Source organism: Emydura macquarii, unplaced genomic scaffold, assembly GCF_026122565.2.
Source record: "Emydura macquarii macquarii isolate MOO-44397 ecotype Brisbane River unplaced genomic scaffold, CSIRO-AGI_Emac_v2 contig_320, whole genome shotgun sequence".
Lineage (NCBI taxonomy): Eukaryota > Metazoa > Chordata > Testudines > Chelidae > Emydura > Emydura macquarii.
In genome coordinates, this window is record NW_027130457.1 from 7,117,696 (window position 1) to 7,141,492 (window position 23,797).

The window sequence follows — 23,797 nt, forward strand, 5'->3', positions numbered from 1 at the left end:
TTGGCTTTCCCTATCTGTGTCCAAATTCTCAACATGCAGTTTTTCTGGCAAAAGCAGAGCTAACTTGAGAAAATATTTTATTGTAATAATTCTTCTGGTACATGACTAAAAATTAAAGCAGCAGTATTTCTGAATATTTGTGCACATTAAATATTTATGTAGGGGTTGAGCTAAAAATCAAGAACGTTAAAAAAAACTAATATTTCAATGCTACAGCTTTTCATTTAGCTAGACGTTTTTGCAAATTGCAAACACCAAATTCTTGGTGATACAACTGAACGCATTAAGCAAGTGTTATTGTAGCAACTAAGCTGAAATTTCAGTTATGGAGAAAAATGTTTAATACTCCTTGTATGTTGAATTTATAAAAATCAGTGAGCAAGGAATCCCAGGGTTTGACCAAGATTTCAGGTGTTCTTTTATAGCACCAGCTCTGGCTTGTGTAACAGATTCTGTTTAATTCCCATTCCAATGTATTGTACATTTCCCTGAATTGTATTGTTGCAGTTACAGCCTAACTAATGTTTCTACACTACATGGTTTAATTTAAAACTTTGTAAAAAAATGGGATTCCTAATCTGTACTGCAATGAACATGTATTAGTTATACACACACCCATGTGAGGTTTATGAAGAACACGCTCTTCTGCCACAATTTTTGACATTGGTAATGGGTAAAATTTACAAAAGCCTGTTCGGCATGGAAGTCTCATTGAAAGTCAATAGTGCTTAGAGTTTTAAATCATTTAGGCACCTTTGAAAGTTTCCCAATATTTTTTTCCTTCCTAAAATGACCTTATTGAATTCCACTAGCCTCCCTTATGCATTGTTGTCCCATTATTAGTAGGCTATCATTGTGGCAAATATGTATTTTAACATTATCCCCTTGAAGGTTTCACTATAAAGAACCAGGCAGTATGCTATTTTCGTAAGTGAATCTACAGGGATGCTAGTCTTTTCATAGATTTGTTGGAAATTGCTAAATTATTAAAATTAAACTATATTACAAGAGGGAAAAAAAAGCAGATTTGTATTCTGCAGCATAAGTGTAAGACCATGTGTGAACCTGCATTACATGACTGAAAACGAGATGAGTGCTGATTATTGGATATTTAATACATATACTGGCTTACGCTACTTTGTTTGAGCTCTTCCTTTGCAGATTCTCTGATGCTGAGGAAACATTTGTTACTGCTCGAAGTAGTTTTCTCACACTTATCAAAGAATTGGCTTGATGCAGAAGGCTCTAGGTTTCTTGGCAAGTAAACAGCTCACCTTCCCCTGCACAGATAAACAAGGGAAGAACAGTAAGTCCTCTGCTTGCTAACTCGAGGTCCACCCAAAGGGTCATAGGATTGGAGAGATAACAGAGGATTCATTAGTTTTCTTTTCATCTTGAGTTAATTTATTTTGTCATCTTATATTTCCTTTGTGGAACAAATATTGCTGTCTGCCTCAGTATTATTTTCTGCTGGCATGAAAAATAATCATGGCAGCAGTTGGTTGATGAATGCCAGGAGTGCATGGCACACCCTGGTGCATGAAAAAAAATTGTTTAAGGTTAGTCATTAAAATACAACATTTTGAAGGGTGGCTTCTGTTATTTAAACAGTGTGGTGAGATTCCTTTGATTTCTGCTTTGTTAGACACTTGTGATCCAGTATTTAGAAACGGCCCATCAGTGGGGATGGGAGACTGCCTAGCACTGTTTAGGCCAGAATGTACTATTGGATCATTGGCTAGCCTTGGCATTGCTCTGCTACAGTTCAACAATAGGCCACCTATTCTCTCTGCCATCAATAGGTTGCAAACTTCTCTGTTCATTTAGAGGCATGTTGCAGAAATTTGGGAATTAGAAAATGAAAGGGTCAGTTCTGTCCAGTTAAGGGTTTAATGTTAAGAATGTGACAGATTAACCACAATTGTGGGTTATCAGTGCTTAATTGAGTTTCATCAGTTATGGGCAGAACCTTGCAAACCCCTTTATATTTTTTTTAATTACTACCAAGTTATAGCTAGTAGGGATTATTGATGCATGGATACAAACTACATGAATCCCATAGTATTAATATTAGATGGACTTCCAGGCAATTTTTTAGAAGTGTTCTAAAAAATGCATAACCTTCTGAGAGAGAGAGAGAGAGAGACCAGTCCAGTAGACAAATAGTGTTTCAAGTTGCTAGATTGAAGGGGAATGAAATACAGTTTTATGGACATTCAGTCAGAGGATGACTGAACTCCAGGAGGTGAGAAGAGGGCCCAAGATATTCTCTGATTTTGCTCTGTACACAGCAGAAGTGCTCTAGGAGGCAATGTAAAGCAAGCCTCAAGGAAAGAAAACCTTGGCTAAGACAACTACTTCTTTAGTATTCAGAATGACTGCAGAACTACTGGCGAGTTTTAGTGGAATTTTGTTTTAATATCAGGTAGAAAATATTCTGTAAAAGGGGGATTTAGTCATGGCGTTTGGGAAGAACAGGACTGAAGCACAGCAAAATGCTACTCAGGCAGGCACATGCAGTTTAGTGGATGCCACTAAAACCTTTACAGTTTGCAAATAAAGCGTGTTACATAATTACTCATTTGCAAGTTCTTAGCATTACATAGTTTAGAGAGTACCATGGTAATATTAGTTAAGCAAAAGGCAAAAAAATTAATGATTTTAATCATAGAATATTAGAGTTGGAAGGGACCTCAGGAGGTCATCTAGTCCAACCCCCTGCTCAAAGCAGGACTCACCTCAGCTATATCATCCCAGCCAGAGCTTTGTCAAGCCTCAGCTTAAAAACCTCTAAGGATGGAGATTCCACCACCTCCCTAGGTAACCCATTCCAGTGCTTCACCACCCTCCTAGTGAAAAACTTTTTCCTAATGTCCAACCTAGACCTCCCCCACTGCAACTTGAGACCGTTGCTCCTTGTTCTGTCATCTGCCACCACCGAGAACAGCCTAGCCCCATCCTCCCTGGAACCCCCTTTCAGGTAGTTAAAGGCTGCTATCAAATCCCCCCTCATTCTTCTCTTTTGCAGACTAAACAAGCCCAGTTCCCTCAGCCTCTCCTCATAAGTCTGTGCTCCAGCCCCCTAATCATTTTTGTTGCCCTCCGCTGGACTCTCTCCAACTTGTCCACATCCTTTTTGTAGTGGGGGGCCCAAAACTGGACACAATATTCTAAATGCGGCCTCACCAATGCTGAATAGAGGGGAATAATCACTTCCCGTGACCTGCTGGCAATGCCCCTCCTAATGCAGCCCAATATGCTATTAGCCTTCTTGACAACCAGGGCACACTACTGACTCATATCCAGCTTTTTATCCACTGTTACCCCCAGGTCCTTTTCTGCAGAACTGCTGCCTAGCTCATCGGTCCCCAGTCTATAGCTGTGCATGGGATTCTTCCTTCCTAAGTGGAGGACTCTGCACTTTTCTTTGTTGAACCTCATTAGATTTCTTTTGGCCCAATCCTCCAGTTTGTTTAGGTCCTTCTGTATCCGATTATTCTACTGAAATGGCACATGGACATTTCCCATGTCCAAGATTAGCCTAGCATTGCCTCAGACACAGTGCTAGTGTCATCTTTCCTTGCCCTTTGTCACAAATTTCATTATGGTTTTGAAATCATGCTATCACCACACATACAAATAAATGAATAATGTCAAAACCCCATTGACAAGAGTTTCTATCACCCAGCACTGGATAGGAGAGAATCCCAGTATTCAGTAGATCGGAGAAGAGTTACACACTTCTTTTGGGAGTTGTGACATGATTCAATTCCACACTGATGCAGTGTCATGGCATGAAGATACAACCCTCAAGAAAATAGTCCTTGTGTTGATTAAATATCAAGTAATGCAGTGATTAAAATAAGTTCTTTTCTGGATCCATTTTTAATTTAATTTGCTGAGTTGGGAAGGAGGATAAAAATAAGAAGTGCCTGGAGGGAGCTATTTGAAAAGCAAGTATTAATTTCTACCCTTCAGTCCTTTGAGCTGCTCTAGTGATGCAAAGCAGCAATAAAGGTGGTTTACCCACCAAGTTAAACTTTCCATCACCAGAGTAGCACAAGACAGTGAAAGGTATAGGAGAATCTGAACCTTGGTTTGTTGTACTTCTAACCTACAACATGACTTAGTGGGTTGTTGGGTTAACAGACAGTCTTAAGTTTATGATGGCCCTACCAAGGTTTCCTGCCTCTAGCTGATCGTTGGCTTTTGATGGGCTCCAATTCAAGAGGTGGAGGAAGGCATCCTAAAAAAATTATCCATGTTCCATAGTAAAGAAATCCATGCATAAGCCAGGCCCACATCCTTTTCCACTGACTACCTAGACTTCCACATTGTGAAAACCAGCCCTATAGCTCATCCCTTCTGCCCCTAAATCAGATCATTTATGAAAGGGATAATATAAACTATCTTCATCCTGAGATGCAAGTAAATACTGAAAAACCACACTGCAATTTTTCAGCTACCTCTCTACTACAGAAGTTAAAAATGCCTGCACCCTATAGGTAATCTTACATGCCAATTATTCCTCCATTTCATATGTCATTTGGGTTCTGTGGGGCAAATGTTATTTTTAAAAGAACATTTCTGAAAATGTTCCCTTGTAACACATACATAGAAAATCTGAGGGAAACCTTGCTCCCACAAGCAGTCTTGTCATTTTCTTTTCCCCTTTCAATTTTCCCCCACAACCAAGGCTCCACTACCTGGGATGGAGGGGAAATAAATCAGGTATGAAAGACAACTAAAAATATTAGGAGGAATCTTATTTTATAGTTGGAATAATAACCCCTTTGCCCACAATTCAGCAAGCACAAGAAAGAAAAAGGTTGGCAATTCTTTTGAAATAACATTAAGTTAGAATAGTCCTGTGGGGGTGGGTGTATGAGAGAGAGATGGATACCATTTCACTACCCTCAATTCAGTGTTTTTTCTTCAAGGTCAGTGGTAATCTAACTATGGTGGAGCCTCCTAGTAAGGCTAAAAATGAGTTTCTTTTCTGAGCCATAGTGAAATGATGGAGAGGCTACCATCAGTATTTTTAATGTTTTCTTAGACATTATTGATTGGGTCACCTCATTGGCAGGTAGATCATATTTATAGAAGCATGGTCTCCAAAAGCGTGATAGTACATATGCCTTTTTATAGTTGGCTTCTGATTACATGTTTCAGTCTATCACTGTTTTTAAGTAATATAGTTGAAAGTGCACTTTGCTTAACTCAGACTTGACCTAAGCTTGCTGCAATATATTGTATATTACTGTATAGCAAACGCACAAGATGACTAGGAACCCAGCTTCTATTTTTAAACTGGGAAGGGTAAAGAAATCATAAAAGGAGGGTGTTGCTGTTTCGAACCCCACCACTCTGCCACTTCACTAAAGTTTTGATCTAGTAAACCCCTACCTAGCCTGTGGATTTTGTCTGTCAATTTCCGTGTTGGTGTTTAAATTTTAGATCAAATTTAGGGGGCTGGCTACCGGAGATTTCATCTCCTGCTTGAAGATGAGGGCCTGTGGATGCTCCTCTGATGACAAACACAGATGTGACTTGGCCTGGAGGACCCCTCCCCTCTCAGAATCTGTCTGCTGAAAAAGGTTGGCAACTCCCCCTAGCAGGATGGTGGGCAGGAAACTCATAGTCACTTTAAAACAGTGACTATTTTATGCTCTTTCCTCCCTTGCCTCCTTCAGGCCTTGCCATTCCATCACCACCTGCAATCTGATTAGAAGTCCTCCCTAGAGCCAACTCTTCAAAGGAAGATGTAGGGAAAAACCTTGACTCTCTCAATATCTGGTCTCAGCCTAGCAGTTGGGATTCTGCCTGTCCATCCCCTCATGCTACTCTTATTTCTGTCCTAGAACTCAGAAGAGCACCCATAGCCCCAGATTACAGAATCCCAACCTAGAGCTAAAATTCAACACTAAGGGCTCTATTCTGCCCCCCCTTTAAAAAAAAAAAAAAAAAAAACAGCTGGAACTTTGTTTGAGGAACTTTGTAGCCCAGCAGCTCTAGGGACATTTTTGCAATCTCAATCAGGATGTTTCTGGGAGTGCCTAGGGAGTGAATGCCAAGTGAAGGCACTGTGATTGAAAGTGTGCAGAATGTGCATGGCCTTACTCCAGGGGCCGGTGCAGAAGGGCAGACTGGACCATGACACCCTCTCCTCTATTATTGCCTTTCAGGGCACCTAACATCATTGCTGGCACTAGCCAACTCCAAGCTTTATGGTGGGGAACACTAGGGCAGAAGTTGCAGCAGCCCTTGGCATCTGGACAATGGGGAAAGGAGGAAGGTGCCTGCATCCTCCTCTCTCCACTCCTTCTGCACTCATCCATAACCTAGCCTGAAAATTGAGATTTAAAACAAGAATGGGGGGGAAAAGAGTGGGGGAGTGCCGAGACCTAAAGATGATGGATGTGGAAGGAGAGAGCCACTCTAATTTCACAAGAGCAGGGAATCAGTATTGACATGGTCTGTCAGCATAGGTTTCATGAAAGCGCCCTGGAGGAAATGACTCAGCACAAATATCAGTTTCAGTGAAAGAGCTTATGTTGGGTTTGGCCAAATTTTGTGATGTCAAGGGCTGCCATTGTCTGTAAAATAGTAAGAGAAACAGTCAAATTCCCCTGCCTCATATGGGGTGTTGTGAGAAGAGAGATTTACTAGTGGTGGTGAAGTACTTGGGTGTGACAGGGAGCAGCACCACAGAAATGCCTATAAATAAATCAGCATTCTTGTGTTCTAATTGTGCCTTTGGGTCCTCTAAAACTGACTTGAGTTTAGCTCAGTACCAGGTTCATCACAGTAAATAGTTTTAAAATGGGTGTTGCTAATTCTGAACACTCCTGCTCAAGAAAGAGGCATGCAGGGGGAGGGGCACTTATATAGCATGATGCTTTTGACATCGGTGCATCATTGCAAAGCAGGGTTTTTAGCAACTTAGTGACAGAAGTGGAAGAGGCAAGGCTGGCAGTAGGCCCTACTTGTGAATATGACCCCGGTCAATTCACTTAACAGATCTCTAGGCAACAAGCTCACATTTTACAATTCTTCCGCATGCTATAAAGGTGGCTAAAACCTAAAGCTGACAAAATTAGGCAGATGGATATTTCACATACTAAGGCATCACTAGAAGTCTTTTAGGGTGAGGTAATCATTCCAGGTACAAAGTCCATTTTCTACAAAGACTTGAGGTGTCAGGTCAGAGAACCATTTGGAAGCATGGTACAGGGATCCTAGAATTTGAAAAAAGTTACCTCATGCATCATTTTGTGTCACATTTGTAGAAATCCAGGTGATTTCTTTTAAAACAAAAAACGTTAGATTCTATAATCTGTACATATGCCGTAGCTGTCAGTTTGGTTTTTTAATAAATAATTTGTTTTGCTTCAAATATGCGGGTTTACTTTAAACTCTAAAGAAACCCATCAAGGTAAAAATAAGTTTGTACAGCCTTTGATTATTAAATGACTGCTAAAGTCAATATAAAGTATATATTGCGTTAAAATTGAGTGTTGTTTAACATAGAAATGTATGTTTTTGAATTGTTAAAGAAAGGATCTCTGCTTTTCTCTTTTTTGGATTTGTGCTCCAAGATTGTCAAAAAGCTTTCATATTCTAATGTTACTTCAAGTAAAGTTCAAACAATTTGCTTATGATTCTGATTCCTTTTAATTTCTTCATTCTGTTACTCTGACATCAGAGGAAGTATCTCCCTCTTTGGGTCAAGCAAGTAAAATACACTCTGTTGGAGACATTAATGCCAACACTTACAGTTGCTTTCCAGCTAAGGGGGTGTGATCCTGCCCGATGCAAATACCTAATTTGAAGTCAATGAGAGCCTAAGGCCCTGCACAGACCTCAGAAAGCCTTCCAAGCTATATATCCTCACAAAGCTCCCAGAAGTTACTAACATGAAACCATACCGGACAACTTAATGATTTTGTTCTCCGAAAAAATACAACCCTTTTCCCCCTCCTCTTAAAAGATCATCTTGGGGGTGGGGGAACAAAACAAAAAAAACCCAAAAAACCATCCTTCCTTTCATATCAGGGCCAGCTCAATGGCTTTGAACCCACGTATCTGACAAACTACTAGAAGAATTCTTTCAAAGCTGTGAAAACATTTAACCAGCAATGTTTAGCTAATAATTTGCAACAACATCTCACTTCAAACTCCAAAATAACTGAACGTAGGCATAATAAATACAAAGTCTGAACCATTCACTGAGCCAACAGGGAGGCTGAGTGGAGGTTCATTTTCCTCCAAGTTAAATGCCACGGTGGGTGGGACACATCACTGGAGATATTATAAGGAAATAAGTTACCATTTTTCTGCACACTGCTTGTATTGAGCCTCAATATGGAGTAGTAGGACACAATTTAGAGGGTTAAAGGACTAGGCCTTGGGAAAGGGCCTTAGAAGATCCTCATTTGGAGACTGTTCACTAGAACACTCTCCTCTCAAGGCATGTCTGGGTGCCTGCAGATTCCAGGCCACACTTCGCAGATCTTTTTTGCAGTTCTGACATGAACACTTTCAATGCCCAGAATGCAAGAATCACCCTTGGAGCATGGGTTTTGTTGCTTTTTAGAATACTTTTGCCTGAAGTCCTATGGGTCTCCACTTGGCAACATCATGCTGCCATGGACAATTCTTCTATTTTCTTACAATTTTATGACAAGAAACAATGCTGAAGTGCTCTAAGTTAGAGAGTCTAGCTTGGGTTACTTCCAGGGCTTTTGAATTTCTATAGCACACAAAATATTTTCTGTGTAAGTTCCAGGTGAGGACAAAATCAGAACTGTACTATTATGAGACTTATGAAAAGGTATGTTGACTTTTGGTACTGTGAGTATCACAGAAGCCAGTTTCAACTGTTAGGAGGTATGAGTCCTTCTAGATTAGAGGTTCAAACAGTGCCAAGGTGAAGACTGGGAGAATCAAGTTAAAATCCCATATGTGAAAATAGGATATCATGGAGTTCGACTGACCTCTGGAATCACATTGTGTGTTGCTCAGAGTAAGGAAGGGCTGACATTTACATCAAGGTAGCGGAGGTGTTTAATGCTTGTTCTGCTTCACTCTTCACTAAAAAGGTTAATGGATGACCAGATACTCAACACAATTAATATTAACAACGGGGGGGAATGCAAGCCAAAATGGAAAAGAACACATGAAAGTATATTTAGATATGTTAGCTGTATTCAAATCAGCAGGGCCTGATGGAATTCACCTCTGAGTACTTAAGGAACAATCTGAAGCAATCTCAGAACCATTATCAATTATCTTTGTGGAGGATGGAAGAGGTCCCAGAATACTGTAGAAGGGCAAACATAGTACCGATCTTTAAAAAGGGGAACAAAGAGAACCTGGGGAATTCCAGTCAGCCTAACTTCTATACCTGGAAATATAACGGAACTAATTATTAAACAATTGGTCAGCACCTAGAGGGTAATGGGATTATAAGAAATAGCCAGCATGGATTTATCAAGAAAAAATCATGCCACACCAACTTAATTTCTGTCTTTCACAGGATTACTGGCCTAGTGGATAGAGGGAAAGCAGTAGACGTGATATACATTGATTTTAGTATAGCTTTGGTCAAAAGTCCCCCATGACATTCTCATAAGCAAACTAGGAAAATGTGGTCTAAATGAAATTACTAGAAGGTGGGAGCACAACTGGTTGAAAGACCATACTCAAAAAGACTAGTTATCAATGGTTCATTATCAAACAGGGAGGACATATCTAGTGGAGTCCCACAGGAGTCAGTCCTGGGTCTGGTGCTATTAAATATTTTCATTAATGACTTGGAAAAAGGAGTGGAGAATATGCTTATAAAATTTGTAGATGACACAAAACTCGGAGGGGTTGCAAGCAAGACATAGGAAGTAACTGCTCCCCTCTAGTCAGCTCTGATCTGACCTCAGCTGGAGTAGTGTGTCCAATTCTGCTTGCCAGACTAGGAAAGGTGTGGAAAAATAGGGGAGAATCCAGAGGAGAGCACCAAAAATAATAAAAGGTTTAGAAAACCTGATCTATGGAGAAAGGTTAAAAAGACTGGGCATGTTTAGTTTTGAGAAAAGAAGATATGGAGAGGGTAGGTGCAGGAGGGGGAGATCAGATAGCAGTTTCCAAATATGTTGAGGGCTGTTATAAAGAGGGTGGTGGGCAATTGTTTTCCATGTCCATGAAGGTTGGACAATCTGCGGTAAGGGAGATTTCAATAAGATATTAGTAAAAACTTTCTAACTATAAGAGTAATTAAGTTCTGGAACAGGCTACCAAGACAGATTGTGGAATCCCCATAACTGGAGGTCTTTAAGAATGCCTTCAGGAAGGTAAGTGGGGAAGTGGGACACCACAAGGAAGCAAAAGGAGGAGGAAGCAACAGGGAGGCCTCCTGAATTGCACTGAGAAAGTAGGGCAATCGGCTAGTTATCTCAAGTGCCTATACACAAATGCAAGAAGCCTGGGAAACAAGCAGGAGGAATTGGAAGTCCTGGCACAGTCAAGAGACTATGACATGATTGGAATAACAGACTTGGTGGAGTAACTCACACAACTGGAGCACTGTCATGGATGGATATAAACTGTTCAGGAAGGACAGGCAGAGGCGAAAGGTGGACAAGTTGCACTGTATGTAAGAGAGCACTACGATTGCTCTGAGCTCCAGTATGAAACTGGAGATAAGCCAGTTGGGAGTCTCTGGGTTAAGCTTAGAAGCAAGAACAATAAGGGTGATGTCGTGGTGGGTGTCTGTTATAGACCACCAGACCAGGAGGACAAGGTAGATGAGGCTTTTTTCGGTCACCTAGGGAAAGTTTCCAGTTCACAGGACCTGATTCTCATGGGGGACTTCAATCACCCTGACATCTGCTGGAAGAGCAATACAGCAGAGCACAAACAATCCAGGAAGTTTTTGGAAAGTGTTGCAGACAATTTCCTGGTGCAAGTGCTGGAGCAACCAACTAGGGGCAATGCTTCTCTTGACCTGCTGCTTACAAACAGGGAAGATTTGGTAGGGGAAGTAGAAGTGGGTGGCAACCTAGGCAGCAGTGACCATGAGATGGTCGAGTTCAGGATCCTGACAAAAGGAAGAAAGGAGAACAGCAGGATATGGACCCTGGACTTTAAAAAAGCAGACTGACTCCCTCAGGGAGCTGATATGAGGGGGAAAGGAATCCAAGAGAGCTGGCTGTATTTTAAAGAAACCATCCCGATGTGCAGAAAGAATAGCAAATATGGTAGGAGTCCAGGTTGGCTTAACAAGTCTTTGGTGAGCTTAAACACAAAAAAGCAGCTTACAAGAAGTGGAAGCTTGGTCAGATGACCCGGGAGGATTATAAAAATACTGCTCAAACATACAGGAATGAAATCAGGAAGGCCAAAGCACAATTAGAGTTGCAGCTAGCAAGGGACGTAAAGGGGAACAAGAAGGGTTTCTACAGGTATGTTACCAACAAGAGGAAGATTAGAGAAAGTGTGGGCCCCTTACAGAATGGGGGAGGCAACCTAGTGACAGAGGATGTGGAGAAAGCTGAGGTACTCAATGCCTTTTTTGCCTCTGTCTTCACAGACAAGGTCCGCTCCCAGACTGCTGTACTGGGTGGCACAGAATGGGAAGGAGGTGAACATCCCGCAGTGCTAAAGGAACAGGTCCAAGACTATTTAGAAAGATTGGACATACACAAGTCCATGGGGCCAGATGCAATGCACCCAAGGGTGCTGAAGGAGTTGGCTGATGTGATTTCAGAACCATTGGCTATTATCTTTGAAAGCTCGTGGCAATTGAGGGAGGTCCCTGATGACTGGAAAAAAGGCAAATATAGTGCCCATCTTCAAGGAAGGAAGGAAAGAGGATCCGGGGAACTACAGACCGGTCAGTCTCACCTCAATCCCTGGAAAAATCATGGAGCAAGTCCTCAAGGAATCCATTTTAAGGCACTTGGAAGAAAGGAAGGTGATCAGGAACAGTCAACACGGATTCACTAAGGGAAATTCATGCCTGACCAACCTGATTGCTTTCTGTGAAGAGGTGACTGGCTCTGTGGATGTGGGGAAAGTGGTGGACGTGATATACCTTGACTTTAGCAAAGCTTTTGATACTGTCTCTCACAATATTCTTATCAGCAAGTTAAAAGAAGTATGGCTTGGATGAATGGACTATAAAATGGATAGAGAACTGGCTAGAGCATAGGGCTCAACGAGTAGTGATCAATGGCTCCATGTCTAGCTGGCAGCCGGTCACAAGCGGAGTGCCCCAGGGGTCGGTCCTGGGGCTGGTTTTGTTCAATATCTTCATCAATGATCTGGAGGATGGGGTAGATTGCACGCTCAGCAAGTTTACAGATGACACTAAGCTGGGGGGAGTGGCAGATACCCTGGAAGATAGGGATAGGATACAGAAGGACCTAAACAAACTGGAGGATTGGGCCAAAAGAAATCTCATGAGGTTCAACAAAGAAAAGTGCAGAGTCCTCCACTTAGGAAGGAAGAATCCCATGCACAGCTACAGACTGGGGACCGATGAGCTAGGCAGCAGTTCTGCAGGAAAGGACCTGGGGGTAACAGTGGATAAAAAGCTGGATATGAGTCAGCAGTGTGCCCTGGTTGCCAAGAAGGCTAATAGCATATTGAGCTGCATTAGTAGGAGCATTGACAGCAAATCACAGGAAGTGATCATTCCCCTCTATTCGGCATTGATGAGGCTGCATTTGGAGTATTGTGTCCAGTTTTGGGCCCCCCACTACAACAAGGATGTGGAGAAGTTGGAGAGTCCAGCAGAGGGCAACAAAAATTATTAGGGGGCTGGAGCACAAGACTTATGAGGAGAGGCTGAAGGAACTAGGCTTGTTCAGTCTACAGAAGAGAAGAATGAGAGGGGATTTGATAGCAGCCTTTAACTACCTGAAAGGAGGATGGAGCTAGGCTGTTCTCAGTGGTGGCAGATGACAGACCAAGGAGCAAAGGTCTCAAGTTGCAGGGTGGAAGGTCTAGGTTGGACATTAGGAAAAAAATTTTCACTAGGAGGGTGGTGAAGCACTGGAATGGGTTACCTAGGGAGGTGGTGGAATCTCCATCTTTAGAGGTTTTTAAGATGTGGCTTGACAAAACCCTCGCTGGGATTATTTAGCTGAGGTTAGTCCTGCTTTGAGCAGGGGGTTGGACTAGATGACCTCCTGAGATCCCTTCCAACTCTATGATTCTATGGTCTAGATTTACTTGGTCCTGCCTCACTGCAAGGGGCAGGACTTCTCAGCTTGAGGTCCCTTCGCAACCTTGCATCTCTATGATCTTCTAGGAACTGAATCCTGAATTAAATGGAAGATCTCCTGGAGGAATTATAGCATGGCTGGTTTATTCCTGTTTCTTATCTTATTCTTATCCCTATGTCCCATGATATATCATTTTCTCTTGCATATTATTGTGCTGTAGAATCATTTCTGGAAGACACTGATCATCTAGTGACTTACTTTAAATGACCAGATTCTGTTAGGATTTGCCTCTGAGTTTCTACACTGATAGATTTGAGAAGTCAAGACTGGGGTGTAACATGACAAAAATAAGTTCAGTCTCTGAGTTTCAAAAATGGGTTTGGGCACTGCAATCTCTGCTTTGACAGAGAAACCATGGGGAAAATTAAATGCTATGAAGAATAATGCTGCTTTCGCGTGTTCTTGTTCTTTATAATTTGTTACCTTAACATTTTTCAGTACCTTGAATTCACAAGTTCTTGCCTTCCAGGACTCTGCTGCTTCAGTTTCCCTACGGCTTTGCATCAGTCTAGGCCTTTGTCCCACGCTGATAGGCCATTGTGGTGCTCTTAGGTAGGTGTCTTCAGTGAGTCACAGCACTGAGGTGGAAATTCACCCTGTCCAGAAAGTAAAATAATAGCAATTTAAACAAACATTCTTTCACCTCATACTCTTTTCAGGGCACAGCCCTGCCTCTAAGGGTCTATTCTCTTCCGTAGAGTCTTTAGCCCTTCTGTTGGACTCAACTTCCAGACCTCCTGGGCTAAACACTCACCCTCACCAACAAGGTAACCACACCATCTCCCAGGGCGATAGCATAGGGGGACTAATACCTACCCTGTGTTATAGGTGGATTGCACATCCTTAACTTCCCACTTCGCCCCATCCTTGTTTCCCGGGGCCATTTCCTATGCCACTTTATCTAGCTTCCTCAGTCCATAAGCACCTCCTCACCTCTATCCCAGGCCAAGCCTCCTCATTGGCCCTTTCTCAGCTGTTCTCTAAAAAGACAGCTCATTCCCAGTCCTCATTTCCCTAGCACACTGGTGCTGAGCAACTCCCCAAACCTTCCCTCTCTCTAGAGTCACTTCCTTATCTCTTAACTGAGCTATTGGCTTCCCTTATATAATCCTGCTAGCAACATGACTCCTTTTGCTCACCCACCCTTCCTGAGGACAACATTTCTCAACATGCTCTTGTTAAACAGCTGAGCCCCAGTAACACCTGAGTGGCAACAGCTCCCTTAAAGGGGCTGTCTCACACTCTGTGTGATAGTTCATCTATTCTGCTAGCTTTTGGGTCCTGATCTCTAGAGAAACATACTAGTTTTTATTTGAGAATTAATTTTTTCCATACTCTTGTTGGTTGCCCCTGTGGTGAACTTGTCAGTGAAAGAGCTGTTCAGGATTAATATTTTATCTCGGATCCTCCCAGTTCCATCAAAGTCTGGCAGAAGGGATTGTTTGCAATCATATTTGCTCATTTCCCAAAATAATTTGGAACTAGTCATCTTGGTGCATGCTGTAGCTGTCTGAGCATGATGTGCAGACCACAGACACAGCTAGATAGCTAAGGGCTGTGTCTACACTTAAAATTTATGTCACTCAAGGTTGTGAAGAAGTCACATCTGAGTGATGTAGCTATGCTAACCTAACCCCCAGTGTAGACCCAGTTATGTCAACAGAAGACTGCTTCCATTGATGTACCTACCGCCCACTCAGTACAGTGACAGAAAAACACCTTCCATCACCATCAGCTGAGTCTACACTATAGGTTTGCAGAAGCATAGCTACAGCAGTGAAGCTAAGCCATGATAGCCCCCATAGTGTAGAAAAGGTCTTAGTTAGATACCATAGAAACAAAAAAAACCACCACAAGACCACTGCCTGGAAACTTGTAATATTTTCTTGTGCGCGCAACTTTTAAAACATCCTATTGGGATCTTGTGTTTTAAGGTCATTGACAAAGAAATAGTAGCTCTGATAAAAACACAGTGGAAGAACAGTGCCTACATTGCTGCTGCAGATTGCGCTAAGGTCCTTCTCAATGCCTCTTTAGCTTTTCCATCCACCATATCTTCAGGGACAAAGAGGCCCTTCTGAAGGAAGGAAGGACTATAGGCTTTGGGCAAGTGAAGCACCTCAGCAACAATTTTAGGAACCAACACCAATTGATCTTTAGGATCCTGAAATGTGCAGCACTTTACAGATTGCCTGCTCAGCCTCTTTTATCTAATTAATTCTTTAAAAGTAAGTATGGAAGCTATATGGGAAGCATGTTTCACTTAAGAAAGGTGTTTTAATAGATTGATTACCAATGGTATGGACAACCTCTTATCACATGGAAAAAGAGTCTGTATGTCTTGCTCAATCTATTTCTCATAGTCTGAGAACTACCCTCCCTTCAGTCCACCCCCACTCATTAGAAAAGGAAGGGGAAGAAACATTGTGTTTTCCTGCTCTTTTTTCCTCTCCCCTCATATGGGTCCTCTTCTCTTTTGGCTGAGGCAGCTTCCATTTACATCAGCACTGCCCTTTGCGCCTTAATAGGTATAGTATAGGTGGGAAATGGTTTCGTTCTCTGCCTTAGCGGAAACAAACTAAATTAGACAACTGATCCTTTTCAAAAATCATTTTCATCCTCCTCCATATGCTCTCACTGTGGGAGCAAAGAGTTAGTTACTAGTCTTCTCCTCAGGGAGTCATGGTTCCATTTTCACATAGGCATGGGAAGCTGTCATCCCTCTTTTGTTTGGAGAGAGGTGCTCTGGCTAACAGGAGGTGACATGCTTGAGAAACAGAAGAGGGAATTTTGAATGTTTAACTTCAGTTAGACTTAGGTCCTTCTTTCTTCCCCATGTCTTCCATGACAAAAAAATAAAATAAATCAGGCTGAGGTGAGGAAGACGACAATGATTGTGCACATTTATATCTGTGACCCTTTCCCTGGTCAAGCAAGGGTTTGTGGGCTTGGTGCAGTTAAAGCAGAGCTCACCTTCTGAGGCCAGGCTAGAACACAGCTTCACTGACTGTATCTTCTGGCATTTGTATTGACTTTAGGGAGCTATTCTGATCTCTTAACAAGGGTGGATCAAAGGAGAATCCTGTTTTGAGAGAAGTCTCCAAGTATGTCATCTGAGGGAAAGCTTCAGGGCATTGTCCCTTGAGGGACAGAGGAAACGGACCTCTACTGCCAGGCTAAATATCCCTGGAAGATAAAAAAGTACAAAAATTAAATCATAGGAGAACTCCAACTACCTGATTGCTTTGCCTGCCAGAGAGAGAATTTCTGGGTGGTTTTGCCAGGTGAATGGTGCATCTTCCACCTCATCTCTCTAAAGTGATTGAGCTACCCAGACTGAGAAAACAAACCCCACAATGACTGTTGAAGATGTTAACACAAAATAAACTATTAGAAGTAAGTAGCCCGCCTATCGTCAGCATTACTGATGTGAAAAAAAAATACATATATTTAACAATAGTAGTAATAAACCAATGATGCCATTTGGGACCAATCTGGATCTCATAAAGAGTGGGGCATTTTCAGAATAGGTACTGCCATTGTTGCTAAGCTAAAGCCACAAAGGCACCTTCAGCAACAGGGGCAACCAGCAAGATGTTCACCACTTCTGGTCTGGTTTTACATGATGTTTTGTGTTGGCAGAGCCCATTAGTAATAACGTGAGCCTTTTAGGAAACTGGGTTGTCTTTGCTGTGGTTGTAATTCCACCTGGAGCATACCACAAGTTTATCCTTTCCCCCTTTTTCCTAATAGGGGATCTTACTTCACCATTCCCCTAATACTCTCCATGAATACCCCCTTCAATTCTGGCAATGGACATTTTACCCATTACCTTATTCGATCTATCACCTGCCATAGTACAGGATACATGGTTGGAACAGAGAGGAAGAAACTCACACTGATATTTGGACCTTTCATGTAGGTGGATTCCAATCAAACGGCTTTGTAGGTGCCCGCAGTTTTCCTTGAACCACCACTGGGGGGACATTTGTACAAGCTCACCATGCACTTCCTTTTCCTTCTCTGCGGCACCAGTAAGGTTACCACTTCTCCTAGGCTTTTTCTGATTACCTACACTTTCTAAAGGAGATTTTAGTTGTCTTAAAAGCATAAGCACAGAAAAACTTCTTGCTTCCCAACGGAGTTTATTTAGTTAAATAAAAACCCAGTATGTGTAAGTGAGGAGAAACTCTAAAGAGCTGCACTAATCAGTAAATCAAGTGAACACCATGCAGGCACTTTGCAGTAAAACCAACAGCTGTATTAAATACCAATCCAAATTGAAAGAGTTAAGTGTTAAAAGAAATAAAATAGTTGTAAGTATAGAAAAGTAATACTTTTGCTATATGCATATATTAACTTAGAAAGTTATTTAATCAGCTTCAAGCCTAAAAAATGCTTGAGAAAGAAGGGAGAAGGGGGGAACTAATAAATAAAAAAAAAGTTAAAGGCCAAGCAAACATCAAGTGCCTGAATACAAATAAAGGGCAAACCATAAAATAAAAAAACTAAGGTCTACCCCCTTCCTGCTTTTGCTAAAGTTATGTGCCAACTTAGCTAATTAACGGGCCCAGTAGTTAAAAATTGCCTTTCTGAAATAAAAACTCCTGATTAAACAATCCTGTTAAAAGGAGGTCAAAAAGGCACCCTAAAAGATGCATGCGTAATAAAGTATTAGAATATTATCACACACCCTGCATAAAAAATTAGTTTATTAGCATGAACATGTGAAGATGTTTGTATAAAAAAACCCATGTATGTAGTAGGCAGTCAAAAAAAGTGTAAACCTTTTAGTACCCAGCCAATGGGGAACGAAGGGAGGGATTCTTTCAGCCAGGATAAAAAATATATACTGCTGAATAATAAAGGAGGGGCGCACTCCTTTCAGATATTTTTTTTCTGGAGTTGTGCCCAGCTTTGCAAACCTGTTAAAGAAATAAAAAGTACTTTTCTTGTTTTACTCTTTACCCGTATCCGATGTTCTTTTATTTTAAAACCTTTTTAGTCAAAGGTATTTCTTACAGTTTTTGGGGATCTCGTCCGGGGATTCGAACCAGCCTCCAGAGACGGTTACCCGACTATAGTCTTGGAAGACGCGTCCTGTTGAGTTCAACAGTCCTAGGCTTATCTCGGGGACGGCGCCTCTGCCACGGCTGAAGGAATCCGATGAGAACCGGGTCGGGTAAAGACTAATTGTAAAGGATAAAAGGCCGTAGAGGGCCTAGAGGATACAAGGCCGTAGAGGGCCATAAGAAAAAGGAGCGCGCTAAGACCAGGCAACTCTGTGCACGGATCAAGGTAAGAAAGACAAAAAGGGGTTTGTCGTTTGAGTATTACCTTGTTAGTCGAGTAGGTAGATGGTCTAAAAAGGTGTTGTGTAAGACGTCCACAGCGGGACGAAGTGAGTGTGGAGACCTGAACCGCAGTTCCATACCTCCGCGAGGAGATTGGTCGGTGACGGTCGAAGCGTGTGATAGATACTTACACATACGAAAATAAGACTCCTAAAGAGACCTCTACCATGGGAAGGGAGAGAAATACTGAGTGGCAGGTTTCTCTAAAGAAGTTCTGAGTGGCAGTCAGACTTCTCTTATGTGGTATAGTAAGTGTGTTAAAAAGGATCTTGAAGACTGTTTGTAATTAGGTGCTTCCTTAAGTATTTCAGGAGAGAGAGAGGAGATTTTTTTTCTCTGTTTCTCTCTCCTTCTCTCTCTCTCTCCGTTTCTCTTAAAAACCTTTGAGAAAGGGGGAGGGAGTGGGTAAACATAATGGGAAATTGTAAAAAATAAGGATCGGGCCCTTAAGCATTTTGGTTCGAACAACATGGTTTATGGCCAAAAGGAGAAAGGGGGGCTAAAAATAAAATGCAGACAGGGTGAAAACTTTAAAGAAAGATTGCATGAATCCCAAGTAAAAAAAAAAAAAATCCAAAAAAAAAAAATTGAAAATTATTAAGACAGCCTGGGGAATAGTAACTTCATTAATGCACCCTCTTTGTTAATAGATTAATTAGGTCTTTATGTGTCTTGTCTTATTGATGGGAAACCAGTAAAATGTTTTATAGACACTTCTCAGACACTGGAGTCAGCAAATCCACCTTAAAAGTTTAGGAGTTTTCTCTATTCCCTTATCAAGGAAGAATGTAAACCAATTAATGCCGCATCTGGTGTCTAAATCACTATCTGTTTCTTTAAAAAAGATTTATTCTATAAAATTTGATTGTATTATTTATTGTTTACCAGTTGGGATTAATTTGTTGTTTACCTTGTGAAAATGAAAATTCTGTTTTGGCTGTATTTCTTAAACAAGGACAGGATCCTAAAATATCCATCATACAAAAAAAATACGTCCTGTGATTATATCTCTCCTTGAACAAGAAATTATTGTGCCTACTCGAATTCTCTGTGACACCCCAATTTTTCCTGTTAGGAAACCTGGAAAAATATTTATTGCTTTGTAAAATTGTGTGGGAATAACAGTAAGCATGCTATTGTTGTTGTGAATATCGGGGGTGCACACCCAAGGAAACTTTGTCAGTTTCAACATGCAAGAAGTCTGTGGGGGGGGCTGTTGAAATCCCTGTTTGTCAGTTTCAGCAGCGCAAGCAAAAGTGCTTGCCTGTTAAATCCCCTGCTTGTAAATTTCAACAATGCAGGAGCCTGCCCCTCCCTAGTGTAAAACTTAAAATCAGGCTTGGTGGCTGTCTCAGCCAAAAGCACATTAAAAATCCACTGTGCAATTAACAAAGTATTCTTGCAGCCTTAAAAATAGGCTGCACCACTATAGTTGTCACATTTAAATAAGTTTGAGAAGCCAAGTGACAAAGTAAAGGTTCAGGAACCTATAGTAAAAGATAAATGGACGGGTATGTGTAAAAGACAGTTTGTTGTAGTAGTCTAATAAAATAAAAAAAAGCTTAAAAAAAAGGCAATTTTGAACTATAAATTTAAATTAAAAAAAAACTCCAAATTAAAAATAGTGCTTTAAGGGTTAAACTAAAAAAGTGTAACTCCTCTGCACATCACAGTACTGCTATCATGCAACGGGAGGAATACACTAATTTTAAATAAAAAACAGCTCAGCATGTTCATAAATATACTCCTCTTAGTACAAAGGAAATAAGGGGTTTATTAAAAATCTCTCAAATATAAAACAAAAACCCAAACTTAATGTTTTAAAAATAAATGTGTGTATAAAACAAAATAAGCCTGCTGCAAAAAAAAAAAAATTATAAACAAAAACAAAAAAAAAAAAAATTAACCCTATAAAAGCTAAAAAAAATAAAAGTTAAAAGTTGTAAAATTAATTAAAAAAAAAAAAAAAAAAAAGTAAATTCTTGGTTTCATTGCAGCCATTCTAAGGGAGAAAGGGCCCTTCTCCTAAAAGAATGGTCTATAAATAAACCTAACTAAAGTAACTTAAATATAAATTATTTAGTTTAAATCAAAGTATAAAAAAATAATAAATATTAAAAATAAAATAAAATTATAAATAAATAAATAAAAAATTAAAACAATAATTAAACAAAGTAAAAAAGGCTCAAAAAAAATATATCAAAAAAAATAAAAAAATATAAGCAAAAGCAAAAGGCTAAGTTAATAGTTCAAATCATTCAAAAAGTTAAGCAGCCAATGAAAGGAAGAGGGATAAAAAAAAAAAGTAAAAAAAAGTATAAAAGCCGAAAAAAAAAAAAAAGTCAAGTAGTTAACCGGGACAGGTTCAGGCTTGGACCAAATCAATGTGCCTGGTGCAAGGAGGAAGGACACTAAAAAAGGGAATGTCCAAAACAAAAGGGGGAAAAAAAAATAAAAAACCTGATGCTGTTTAAAAAATAAAAAAACACAGCTATAGACTGAAGACCAACGAGCTGGGCAGCAGCTCTGCAAAAAAAGACCTGCGGGTAACGGTGGCTATAAGTCAGCAGTGTGCCCTAGTTGTCAAGAAGGCTAATGGCATATTGGGCTGCATTAGGAGGGGCATTGCCAGCAGGTCACGGAAAGTGATTATTCCCCTCTATTTGGCATTGGTGAGGCTGCATTTAAAGTATTGTGTCCAGTTTTGGGCCCTCCACTACAAAAAAAATGTAAACAATTTGGAGAGAGTGCAGCGAAGGGCTATCAAAATGATTAGGGGGCTAAAGCACAAGACTTATGAGGAGAGGCTGAAAGAACTAGGCTTGTTTAGTCTGCAAAAGAGAAGAGTGAGAGAAGATTTAATAGCGGTTTTTAACTACCTGGAAGGGGGTTCCAAAGAAGATGGGGCTAGACTGTTCTCGGTGGTAGCAAATAACAGAACAAGAAGCAACAGTCTCAAGTTGCAGGGCGTAAAGTCTAAATTAAACATTAAAAAAAAGTTTTTTTACTAAAAAAATAATAAAGCATTAAAATAAGTTACCTAAAAAAGTAGTAAAATCTCCATCCTTAGAGGTTTTTAAGCTAAGGCTTGACAAAGCCCTGTTTAGAATAATATAGCTAAGGTTAGTCCTGCTTTAAGCAGGGGTTAAACTAGGTGACCTCCTGAGGTCCCTTCCAACTCTAATATTCTATGATTCTATAAAGTCAGGGTTTTTTGTTTTTTTTTGGACCAGCTTTCCTTAATAATCCTAAAGGTTGGTCCGTACGGAAAAAAGGTGGATTTTTTAGTTGATTCTGGGGCTACGCAGTCTACTTTAAATTATTTACCTCAAGAAGTAAAAATTAAAAAAAAAAACTATACAAGCACAAAAAATTAAAAAACATGTAATACAATCCCCAATTTGTAAACCTATTTTAGTGCAAATAAAAGAGGAAGGAGGCCCTAAAGTTTAGTGTGACTTTGTATATATAAAAAAATATATAAATTTGTTAGGCAGGGATTTAATTGGATCCCTGAGCTTAACCATTAAAAAAGTCCAAAAATAAGTAAAAATAAAACTAATACAATTAATCAAAAAAAAAAGTAAATCAGTATGGCTAACTAAAGGACTAGCTAAAAAAGTGTTGTCCTATTTACATAAAAAAAGTTATTGAAATATAAAAAAAATAGTGCAAGCCCATTTAAATAAATATTGCACTATTAGAATTTATGCCATTGCTAAGCATATAGTAATGAGATGTATACCCTGCCAGAAAGTAAATCAGTCTCAAAAAATAACAAACACTGTGGGTAAAAAAAAATTAGCAGTAAGACTGTTTCAATTTGTTCAAGTAGATTTTACAAAATTTCCCTAGTCAAAAAAAATAAAGTATTGCTTAGTATTAGTAAATCACCTAACGGGGTGGATCGAGGCCCACCCTACCGTGTCTGCAAAAACAAAAACGGTGTCTAAAATCTTGTTGGAACAAATAGTACCCCGTTTTAAAATGGTCCAAGCAGTAGACAGTGACTGTGAAACACATTTCACTGGCCAAGTACTCCAGAGAGTGAGTCAAGCTCTGGAAATAGAATGGAAATTACATACTCCATAGCATCCCCAAAGTTCAAAAAAGTTAAAAAAAGCAAACAAAAAACTTAAAATTGCTCTTAAAAAAAAAACAAAAAAAAAAACTAATTTTGGAAACCCATTTACCATGGACCAAGGTCCTTCCCTTGGCCTTACTGAGACTCAGGACAGCACCCAGGCAGGACATTGGGCTGTCTCCTTTTGAGTTGTTATATAGAATGCCTATGTATAAATTTTTAAAAAATAAAAAAACTCAATTAATCAATGACCAGGCTGCAAAAAGTTTTGTTATACAAATACTGTCGCAGTTGTTTTCTCTCCGACAGGAAGCCTTGATACCACAAACTCCTCCCTTAGAATTTCCAGTCCATAAACTCGCACCCAAACAGTAAGTATTAATAAAAGTATAAAAAAAAAAGTCCCTAAAACCAGCTTGAAAGGGGCCTTATCTAGTATTACTAACCACCGAAAGCTCCATCCGGACAGCTGAGAAGGGGTGGACTCACCACACCAGAATTAAAAGTGTTCCAGCACCTGAGGAGCCTGAAGAAAAGTGGACTGCCAAATCAAAGGGAGATCTAAAACTAATTTTGCAAAAAAAAAAGCCTCGTGTAAATTCTGTAACTGCCTGTGTGAATGCTGTTGTTGTTCTCATTGTTGTGATTGTGGGGCCATACATAGCCCCTGCCACTATGTCTATGGCAATTGTCAGGGTACACGGGAGGTGGACCTGGCCAGTGTTAAAGTGGATCCTCCTTTTAACCCTGCTGAATGGGGTGAGTAAAAAAAACCAAACCCAAAAAAATCAGAATTGTGAATCATGCATTGTCATCACCAGGCAAGGAGCACAAATCAGTCACACACTTATCTATCACACATTTTATTCATGTATAAAAATAATAACTAGCTGCACAAATAACAGTGCCACATATTCCTATTGTAAAAAAAAAAAAAAAAAAAAAAAAAATGTTTTAACCCAAAGACCACACCTAAAATAAAATATACAATAACATTATAAAAGTCACCTAATAACAAACAAATAGTTCAAAATACAACAACCCTAGACATAATAAAAGTAGTTCTTTTAAAATTT

The 23,797-nt window shown here is 40.2% G+C and overlaps 1 long non-coding RNA gene across 2 annotated transcripts in view; it reads right to left on the bottom strand.

Annotated features, from left to right (window-relative positions):
• Positions 1–259: 259 nt before the first annotated feature.
• LOC137167669 (uncharacterized) overlaps positions 260–23,797 on the bottom strand; it is a 31,266-nt gene continuing 7,728 nt past the window's right edge. The window contains exons 2-4 of one of the 2 annotated variants that reach the window (XR_010924163.1): positions 16,257–16,469; positions 13,725–13,879; positions 260–1,280 (exon numbers count right to left, since the gene is read on the bottom strand). This is a non-coding gene — a long non-coding RNA (uncharacterized lncRNA). The remainder of the gene's footprint in view (positions 1,281–13,724; positions 13,880–16,256; positions 16,470–23,797) is intronic. The other variant, XR_010924165.1, reaches the window with a different exon arrangement.